The sequence below is a fragment of the Loxodonta africana genome, chromosome 1, assembly GCF_030014295.1.
Source record: "Loxodonta africana isolate mLoxAfr1 chromosome 1, mLoxAfr1.hap2, whole genome shotgun sequence".
NCBI lineage: Eukaryota > Metazoa > Chordata > Mammalia > Proboscidea > Elephantidae > Loxodonta > Loxodonta africana.
The window spans coordinates 81554301-81563779 of NC_087342.1; the positions used below are offsets into that span (position 1 = coordinate 81554301).

Below are 9479 nucleotides of genomic sequence, written 5' to 3' on the forward strand. Positions count from 1 at the left end.
ATATAGTCACAAGATCCTTATCAGAGGTAGAGAGGTGGTTCACCGTTAGAAAAAGCAATGCGACAAAAGAACCACAGATCAGCATAACGTAGACTTGAGCAAAAGAGTATGAGTGGAGTCAGATGCCGGGAACCACAAGGACTGACTTCTCTACCATAGTCTCCAGAGACAATGCAACTCTGCCAATATTTTGAGTTTAGCTCCCTAGGACCCATTTCAGGCTTCTGACCTCCAGAACTGAAAATAATGAATTTGTGTTTTTTGAAGCCATTAAATTTGTGATACTTTCCTACAGTAGCAATAGGTAACTAATCCAGAGTTTGGTATTAGGTTGTACTGTAGTCAGCGTATTGAACAGCTGTCTGGCTACAAAAAGAAATTGATAACGTTTTTTAATTATTCCTTGGCAGAGTGTTAAAAATTACAGGTCCTGCTCCCTACCTATAATCACATCACTCAGGATTACTTGGAGATACTTCTGGAATCTGCGTTTTGTACTCAAAAACTTGATCAGTGTTACAATTTTTCTTACTACGTGTCTTTTTCAAAAGAGTTTAGTAGAAGAGACAAGAAAAACCTTGGTACTCTCTCTAAGGCTTGAAATCAGGATCCTCAGATTATGAGACTGACCGGCTACCTGCTGTGCTAAGAAGGCACCACTTAAATTCCTTTTAGTAAATTTCTCCACACTGGAAACATTTCAAGCATCAGTGAAATTACCGAAATATTAGACTTCCATATACCATGCTCCGACCAGTGGAACCCTGATTGCACAGTGATCGAGAGTTGGGTTAGTAACCAAAAGGCCAAGCAGCTGGAGTCCATCAGCTCCTCCTTGGGAGCCCTTTGGGTAGTCCTGCTCTGTCCTATAAGGTCGACTGGATGACAATGGCTTTCCTGTTTTTTTTTAAAACGTCTCCATTCCCCAAAAGCAATCAGTGCTAAGTCATACATAAGTTTGCTGTTGCTCTGTTTGTCACATAGCCTTCATCAAAATCATTTCAGAATTTTACCACCGACTGAATAAATACACAACACAGTGAAGTTTTCCACTACTGCTTTAAACATCACTTACAGCTGGGTGACATTCAGCAGGTTACTGATTATCTCTGTATCTGGTAATCTCCAGCAGGAAAATGCAGATCATAGTAACAGTACCTACCACTGAGGCAGTTTATAGGACTGAATGACAGTAAATGTAAGGAAAGTGCATGGCACGTAATAAATTTCCAATAAATTTTAGTTTTGGACCAGTACCGTGTAGAAATGTTCTAGGAAAAGTATAAAGTCATGGAAAACAGTCTTGTAGCTTCCTAAATATAATGATTTAAGAATTTCTGAGAAGCACGGTAGCGTGGCCGAGCGGTCCAAGGCGCTGGATTAAGGTTCCAGTCCCTGCGGGGCTTTGGGTTCGAGTCCCACCGCTGCCAACTCTATTGGAAATGGAATCCATCAGAGAAGGGAATTACCAAAAACTTTACCTGCTTTGATTCAGTCACTTCCGACTCGTAGCGAGCCTATACAGCACAGCTCGAAACTGCCCCATAAAGTTTCCAAAGAGCGGCTGCTGAATTTAGACTTCTGTTTGGCAGCCCAGCCCTCAACAAGGCCGACCTTGAAGAACATAAGCAAGACATTTGTCTCCCTAATAATAGGTTAAGATCAATCTAAGAACAGTAGTTCGTGTCCAAGGATTCAATCTTTACGGTTTTTAAAATGTTTATATATTTAAACAAATATAACTCATATATTTCCAAATTACAAAAACGTAAGACTTTATACACGGTGAAACTCTTCCACCACCTCCCCTCCCCATTCCACCTGCATCGGATTCTGCCTACGCAAACCCAAAAAAACCAATCCCATTGCCGCCGAGTCGATTGCGACTCATAGCGCCCCTATAGGACAGTGTAGAACTGCCACCATGGAGTTTCCAAGGAGCGCCTGTTGGATTCGAACTGCCAAGGTTTTGGTGAGCAGCCATAGCACTTAACCGGTATGGCGCCAGCGTTCCCTTTACCTACCCGGGCAAGTAGCCTGGGGTTAGTCTGGGGTTACCTGCAACGAATATTATTTGCATAAGCAAGCTAATATGCAGTTGCCATGGAGTCAGCTCTGACTCCTGAAGACTCCAGGTACATCAGAGTTGAACTGTGCTCCCTAAGGTTTCCTTTCGTTTTTTTGTTTTTTTTTTTTTTTTTTCCAGCGTTCTTTTCATAGGCTCTGTGCTTGGAGTAGGTGGGCCGGAAGTTTCTAGTTTAAAACACCAACGAATACGAAGTCCTACCAATTGCTAAGGTTTTGATTACACAATCAGGGCCTCTGAAAAAGCTTCCACATAATAAAACAAGCAGGGCCAATGGGCTGGGTTTCAGTTTCTCCTTCTTTTTCCTCTACTGGAAGCCTCTGGGGCAACGTGGCTCTCCTCCATTAGCCTGGAGAACCCGTGATGGCCCTTCCCCTCTGGCTTTCTTGCTTAATCTGAAGGTGGACTCATGTGACATAGCACCTTTTTTCAGAGTCTAAGCCCATTGGTAATAATTCAAGTCCGCTTCAATGCCAGATTCATTTCATTACCTAATGCTAAGTAAAAATGAACAACTCGCCTGCCTGTTGAAGGCTGTGTATAGCAGCATCATTGGACACGCTGTTTAGAGGTGAGTATTCCATACGGTTTTTGATGGCTGATTTTTTGAAAGTAGATGACCAGGGTTTTCTTCTGAGGTGCCTATGGGTGGACTCCAACTTCCATTCTTTCAGTTAACATCCCAGCCAATTAATAGTTTGTTCCACTCAGGGACACATAAGCCAATAGGAATCTTTTTTTTTTTTTTTTTCCCCCACATTTCGGACTTTCCAACCTACTCTATTGCACATTATACGTTAGGGAAACTAATATTTCCCAATTATGTAGTAGGGAAATTACAAATATTTTTTCCACGAGGTATTCTTTTTTTTTTTTTTTTCCAGTCTTCTTGTAGGTTGTTCGGATTTTTGGTTGTTGTTTCTTTTTGTCTCATCTTGTGTTTTTTTTTTTTAAGAGAATGGAGGTGTATTCAGGCAGAATTTTTTTAACGTACTGAGTTATGTCAAGGTTCATTGTTTCTACGTTTTGTGTAAAAATTGGTTTTCTACCCAAAGCTATGTAATCTCTCCAGTACTTATATTGGGTTTTATTTTTCTTTTTTTACCTTTAAATTTTATATGTGTTTTCAATTTAAGTATCACCGATGACATATTGATATAAACTTTTATTTTCCTAGACGGCTACCTAGTTAGTCCAACATCATTTATCTGAAGTTTCCATTTTGCTACATCAATTACACGTGGAACTTAAATAGCGATTTATTTTCCAATTTCTGGGTGGCTCCACTGGACCAAGTAAGATCCAGGTGGATGAACAATGGCTTGTTTACTGTATGCTATAATATCTGAAAGTGTTATTTACCCAAAGAATCCACTTGACTGCAACTGGTTTGGATTGTTCCGTTTGTTTGTGTTATGTCGACATAAAGGTCTCTTAGTGACAAAAACGGTTTGCACTCAACTAGTACCCTAAAGATTAGTGGCTGGGACCCACACAGTGGCACTGCAGAAGAAAGGCCTGGCAATCTAACTCCATGAACATTAAAGCAACAGTTTGAAAGTGAAGTCTCCCACTACCGTTTTAAACATCACTTACTGCTGGATGACATTCAGCAAGTTACTTAACATCTCTGTTCCTCATATTCTTCGTCAGGAAAATGGAAATCATAGTAAAAAGCACCTATCACTGTGGCAATTTAGAGGACTGAAAGACAGTAAAAGTAACGACAATGCATGGCAGGTACTAAATTTCCAATAAGTTTTAGTTATTATTTGTTGGTGTTTTGGATGACTACCATGTAGAAATATTCTAGGAAAAGAATAAGGTGGTGGATAACAATCTTGTGTCTTGGTAAATATGATTGAAACATCGTGGGCATTATGGCAGTGTGTCTGAGAGGTCTAAGGCCTTGGATTAAGGCTCCAGTCTCTGTGGGACCATTCAGTTGGAATCCCACCGATGCCAAATCTATTGTAAATTGAATCTATCTGAGGACGAAATTTCCAGAAACTTAGCCCGTTGTGATCGAGTCCTCTAACTGGACGATAAAAAATCCAGGGGTTTGAACTTTTGGTTGGCAGCCAAGCTCTCAACTAGGGCACCCTTGGAGAACATAAGTGAGCTCTCAACTAGGGTGCCTTTGGAGAACATAAGCAAAGTAACTATCTCCCTAATAGTAGGTTAAGATCGATCATGGTCTATTAAAGAAAATGAGACTCTTGTCATTTCTGACTATTCTTTATATCTAAGAACGGTATTTTGTGTCCAAAGGATAAATCTTTATGGGCTAACCTAATGGTTACTGGTTTGGACCCATAGAGTCTCACACAAAAGAAAGGCAAGAAAGGCCTGACAATCTGCCTCTGTGAATGTTAAAGCCAAGAAAACCCTGTGGAGCAGTTCTACCCTGTAACACATGGGGTCACCGTGAGCCAGAATCAATCCAAGAGAATACAATAGGTTTGCTATTATTATTATTATTATATTAATACAAAGTGGTTGCAATAGTGTGGGAAACCATTGTGGCATTGTGGCATGCTGGTGGGAATGTATATTAGGCAAGATCCAACAGAATTACCATCACACTATCACATAGACTGCTTCAGCAATTCCATGAATAGAAAGTACTCACGCCCGCTTGCCATGTCAGATAAGGAATATTATTTACTGCGGCTTGTTTGTATGGGCAAGATATATATTGTGAAACATCCAAAAACGAATTCTATGCCGTCAAGCAAGAAAGAAGCTCTTTCTGTATTGGTTTGGAAATCACTCCACCATACCTCAAGTGAAAATGCCCTACAATGGTTTGCAATTTCCTTATTTGTATAAAAAACGGAGGAAATAATATCCCCGAGAGACTATGTTTGCTGTGCAAGGAGAAACTGGGGGACTGGGAAGGTTGAGGGAGAGTGAAGGATGAGATTTTCACACTTTTTCCAGCGGCGAAGAGTTTGATATTCGGTTCAAGCCGGGACACTGGAGACTTGAGTTTTCCTCCTTTGCTGTGTGCTTATGATACCCGGATATCATCAAGCGCGAAGACAGACGAATTAAAAAAAAAAAAAATCCATCAAATTCCAGGAGAGAAAAAAAGATTCATCTTCAGAAAATTATTAAAACTCACTGCGTACGCACAGATGGGACTGTGACCAGGCGGAGGTGAAGCTTCTTGTCAGCTGTGCCTGGGGGTTGGGGGTGGGCAGCGGGATTTTATTCTCTGTGTCCCTAACCAGAGAACAGAGGAGCTCCTGTCTCGCCCACATGGACATCCAGTCATGGTTTTGTGCGAGTGTGTAAAGGTACGCGTTTGTGAGAGAGTTTCCTTATTGTGGCAACAGATCTTCCAGTTTTTGCTGCATGTGTGGACGGTCTTATTTCCCAGATCTCAGAGCAGACATCAGTTTGCAATTGACCCGTGTCTTGGCATATTCCCCAGGCGCTGAGAGGATGCATTCTGCCAGTTCTCACACCCCCGAGACGAGGGCGAGGTCGCTGGAACTTGCCTCCCCTGTCGACCTCCGTTACTCATCCCCTCAGGCATTTCAGTACCCACGAGTCCTAGGGGCCCGGGGCCCCTGTAGCCTCACTTCGAAATCCCCGGCCCTTGTACACGCTGGACCTTCTCTGTGGCGCAGAGCTGCGGGCACGTTCACAGCTACCCGACCCAGCCCTCTGAGCTTTGAGAGGATGGGGCATGCAACTAGGGTGGATGGGTGGGTGGGGCGATCACCGCAGGGTGCAAGTGCGGGATTGAAACCAGATGAGTGGGTGACCTAATGTGCCTCAAACCAGGCTTAGGTGAGTAGAAGGCATTGTGGGGTTTCGCAGGAGCCATAGGGCTCTTCACTTTAGGAGGACTGTACCTGGATCCAGGAACCCTATGTGGCCAGCAGGCCTCACTTCCCCTTCCCTTCCCCCAAGAGGCTCTGCACCTCTGGATTTCTGATTAGAGTCATTATAGCGCTGGATTTTGCCCCTGTGGGATCTTAGGGGAGCTAGGGTTTTGAGGGAGATTCAGTACCTGAATTCAACCCTCTCAGCCTTTTCTTCTCCTCCATTCCCTCCCCTCCAAATCACTGCTTCCTGTGAGTGCAAGTGATGACCACGTGGCAGTCTGAGTCTCAGTGGAATTCCTTCAGTTAGAGACCCTCACTTAGGGCATCCTAATGAAGAGCCTAAATTACAAAAGATGAGGCGAAAAACAGCGAAGTTGATTTTTTGAAACCTATATCCCATTTGGAACCATTGGGCTGCCCCTGCTTTTGCTGGTGGTTATCCTTGGACTAATTGAATTATTGGCACTGACGCTCAAGCAGCTCGAAACTTTTCCTGCTTTAGTAGTTCTACAGCACATGTGAGTGAGCAAAATGTCTTCTTGTGTTTGTCCGTATTCTCACAGTAAACTGGTCTGGATCCTGTAGATTTTGTAGCAAAAATATTTCGTCTAATCGGACAGGAGAAAAACAGTACTAAGCCATGCCTTTGTACAAGCACTATGGCTTATTGGTTCAAAGTCTTCTCTTGTAAATAACAGATCCTGGGTTCCAGTCCTAGTAGGACCTTGATTTTTTCCTCTCCATGGAAAACCAATCTCCTCTCTATCACCCCACCCCTGAATTCTCTGCCTCACTTACTATACTATAAGTTCTGATTCTATTGATCAAAACCACTTGTGACTCCAGGATTCTCACTCCCAAAACAAACGTGATAAGCCCTAAGTAACTTTTCATGAATTTGCATTAAATTATGCCAGTTCTTTTTCTCCAACATACGTTCACTGAGCTTCTATTATGTGATATGCACAGATTCAAAACTTACACAGCTGTAGCTAGAAAAATATTATTTGCATTTATCCTCCCAACCAGCAAGCCTTTTGTTAGCAATCAATTCAAAATACACATGGGTAAAAATACAAGATGAAATAGGATCATGCCTAATCTTTTTAAATTTTATAATAGAAAAAGGAAAAAAATAAACCAGAGGTTGGTTAATCGGGAAGTGTTTCAATAATCTCCGGTATATACACACAGCTGTGTTATGGATTCAGTTGTGTACCCCCAAAAAAGATAAGTTGAAGCCCTAACTCCCAGTATCTGTGAATGTGATCTTGTTTGGAAATCCGTTCTTCGAAGATGTGATCAGCTAACTTGATGTGACATCATATTGGATTAGTGTGAGCCCTAATCCCATCTGAGTGGTATCCTTACAAAAGAGGGGAAAAGACAGAGACACAGACAGAGAAAAGACTGCCACAGAGTTATGCTACGGATATAAACCAAGGGACAACTGTGTTTACAAGAACCTGGAAGAAATAAAAAAGGATCTTCCCCTGAAGCCTCTATGAAAATATAGCCCTGCTGTCACAGTGGTTAAGCGCTCAGCAGCTAACCAGAAGATTGGTGGTTGGAACCCACCAGCCACTGTGGGGAGAAAGATGTGGCACTCTGCTGCCATAAATATTAAACCCCCCATTGGATCAAGTGGATTCTGACTCACAGTGAACCTATAAGATAAGAGTAGAACTGCCCCACAGGGTTTCCAAGGCTGGAAGTATTTAAGGAAGCAAACTGCTGCAACTTTCTCTAGCTGAGCTGCTGGTGGGTTCCAACAAGCACCCAACCTCTTAAACACCATCAGCGTTCCCCCTGTAAAGCATACAGCCTTGAAAGCCCTATGGGGCAGTTCTAGTCTGTCCTATAGGGTCATTATGAGTCAACTATGAGGCAGAATTCACTTGATGGCAATGAGTTTTTGACACCCTGAATTTGGACTACTGGTCTTCAGGGGCAGAAAGATATTAAAAGGTAATATAATAAACCCGAATGAGCCTCTAACACAAAGACATAAGGGTCATATGTGCTATAGTGTGGATTTCAGTGGCACCAAAGCTTGGGAATAAAAGCCTGAGAATGTTATAAAAATATGGATCCCTAGGTCCACTTACCAGTTCCTGATTGGATTGAAATAAGGCGGAGCATATAGTTTAGAATTGTCACCAGGTAATTCATACCATCAGATAGGTTTGGGAACCACTGGCCGAGAAATTTGAATGGGGAACAAGGAACCTGGGGAAACATCACCCCAGAAAAGGGGCAGTAAACACAAAGAAAGTGGGAGGGGAAAAATGGGTAGAAGGGGCAGTGTGATGTGTCCACTGATAAAGAAATGGAGGCTGCAGATGCTGGGAAGGAACATAGATGGCTGCTACACAGATAAGAAAAAAGAAGAGAAGTGTGTGGAAGAGGGCTTGGACCTCGTAACTGTGTGGATGAAAGGATTCCGGATCATCGAGGAGGTAGAATATTTCTGAGCTCTCCGTCTCTCTTGTGCTTCCTTTAAGTTCACAAGTAGTAGGAAGGCTCTCTCTAAGGAAAGTGGGCTGAGATCATTTATTCTGCAGAAAACTCCAGGTCCTTTCATCTGAAACTCTGGATATGAGAGTTCAGAACTGGTCTTGTGGTCCCAGGATAAACAGCACACTATGAAGGGCACACATGAGGTGTTTTTCTTTGTACTACAGAAGCCCAGATCTTGGTGACTTCTGAGAGAACCGAAAGAAATTTCATTGCTGGTGGTAGGGAGCAATGCTTAATGTAGAAGGGGGACATGCCTGAAGATTTTGCCTTGACTTTATCAAATATTAGTGGTTTTGCTTATAAAGTAAATAACACAAAGAATGGCTAGAGAATAAAACCAAAAAAAACAAACCTGTTGCCCTACAGTCGATTCCAACTCATAGCCACCATATAGGACAAAGTAGAACTGCCACACAGAGCTTCCAAGAAGGGCCTGGTGGATTCGAACTGTTGACCTTTTGGTTAGCAGCCAAAGCTCTTAACGACTAAGTCACGAGGGTTTTCACCAGGAAGTATTTGACAGTAATTGTCAGGAAAAGTTGAATCCCTGAGCTAGGATAACTCAATGGATGTACAGCAGACTCTAAATGAGGGTCCAGATTTCAAGAGCAGGTTCAGGCTTAATAACCACATCACCATCACGCACACACGTATTTCTAACTTTTCCTTAGAAGACCTTTGAAACCGAGCATTCTCCAGAGAAGCTTATTCCATCATTTACAGTGGGCTATTTTATTTGTCACTTCTTTTTCTTGACCACCATCTCCCATTCCTAAAGCAAGTCTGTGAGCCAGGAAAACCAGGGTCACTATAATGTCGATACCAACTCTTTATACAGTACATTTAGTGGTTTGTTGCCAGTGACATAATACAAATTATTGACCAAATCTAGTAGAATGGCAATTAGTGGGTACATAAATTAGCTCATTGTCTTCTTGAGACTTGGCCCATTTTTGGTTTTTGAAACTCTTTAATGTTAACTGTTCATCTTTGTGGAGACATGGTGGTACAATGGTAAAGCGGTTTGTGGTGGA

At 42.4% G+C, this 9479-nt stretch overlaps 1 non-coding gene across 1 annotated transcript; it reads left to right on the forward strand.

Moving 5' to 3' along the window:
- The first annotated feature begins 1348 nt into the window (after positions 1-1348).
- Positions 1349-1430, forward strand: TRNAL-AAG (transfer RNA leucine (anticodon AAG)). Its single transcript has one exon. It is a non-coding gene; the product is annotated as a tRNA-Leu (tRNA).
- Positions 1431-9479: the final 8049 nt, after the last annotated feature.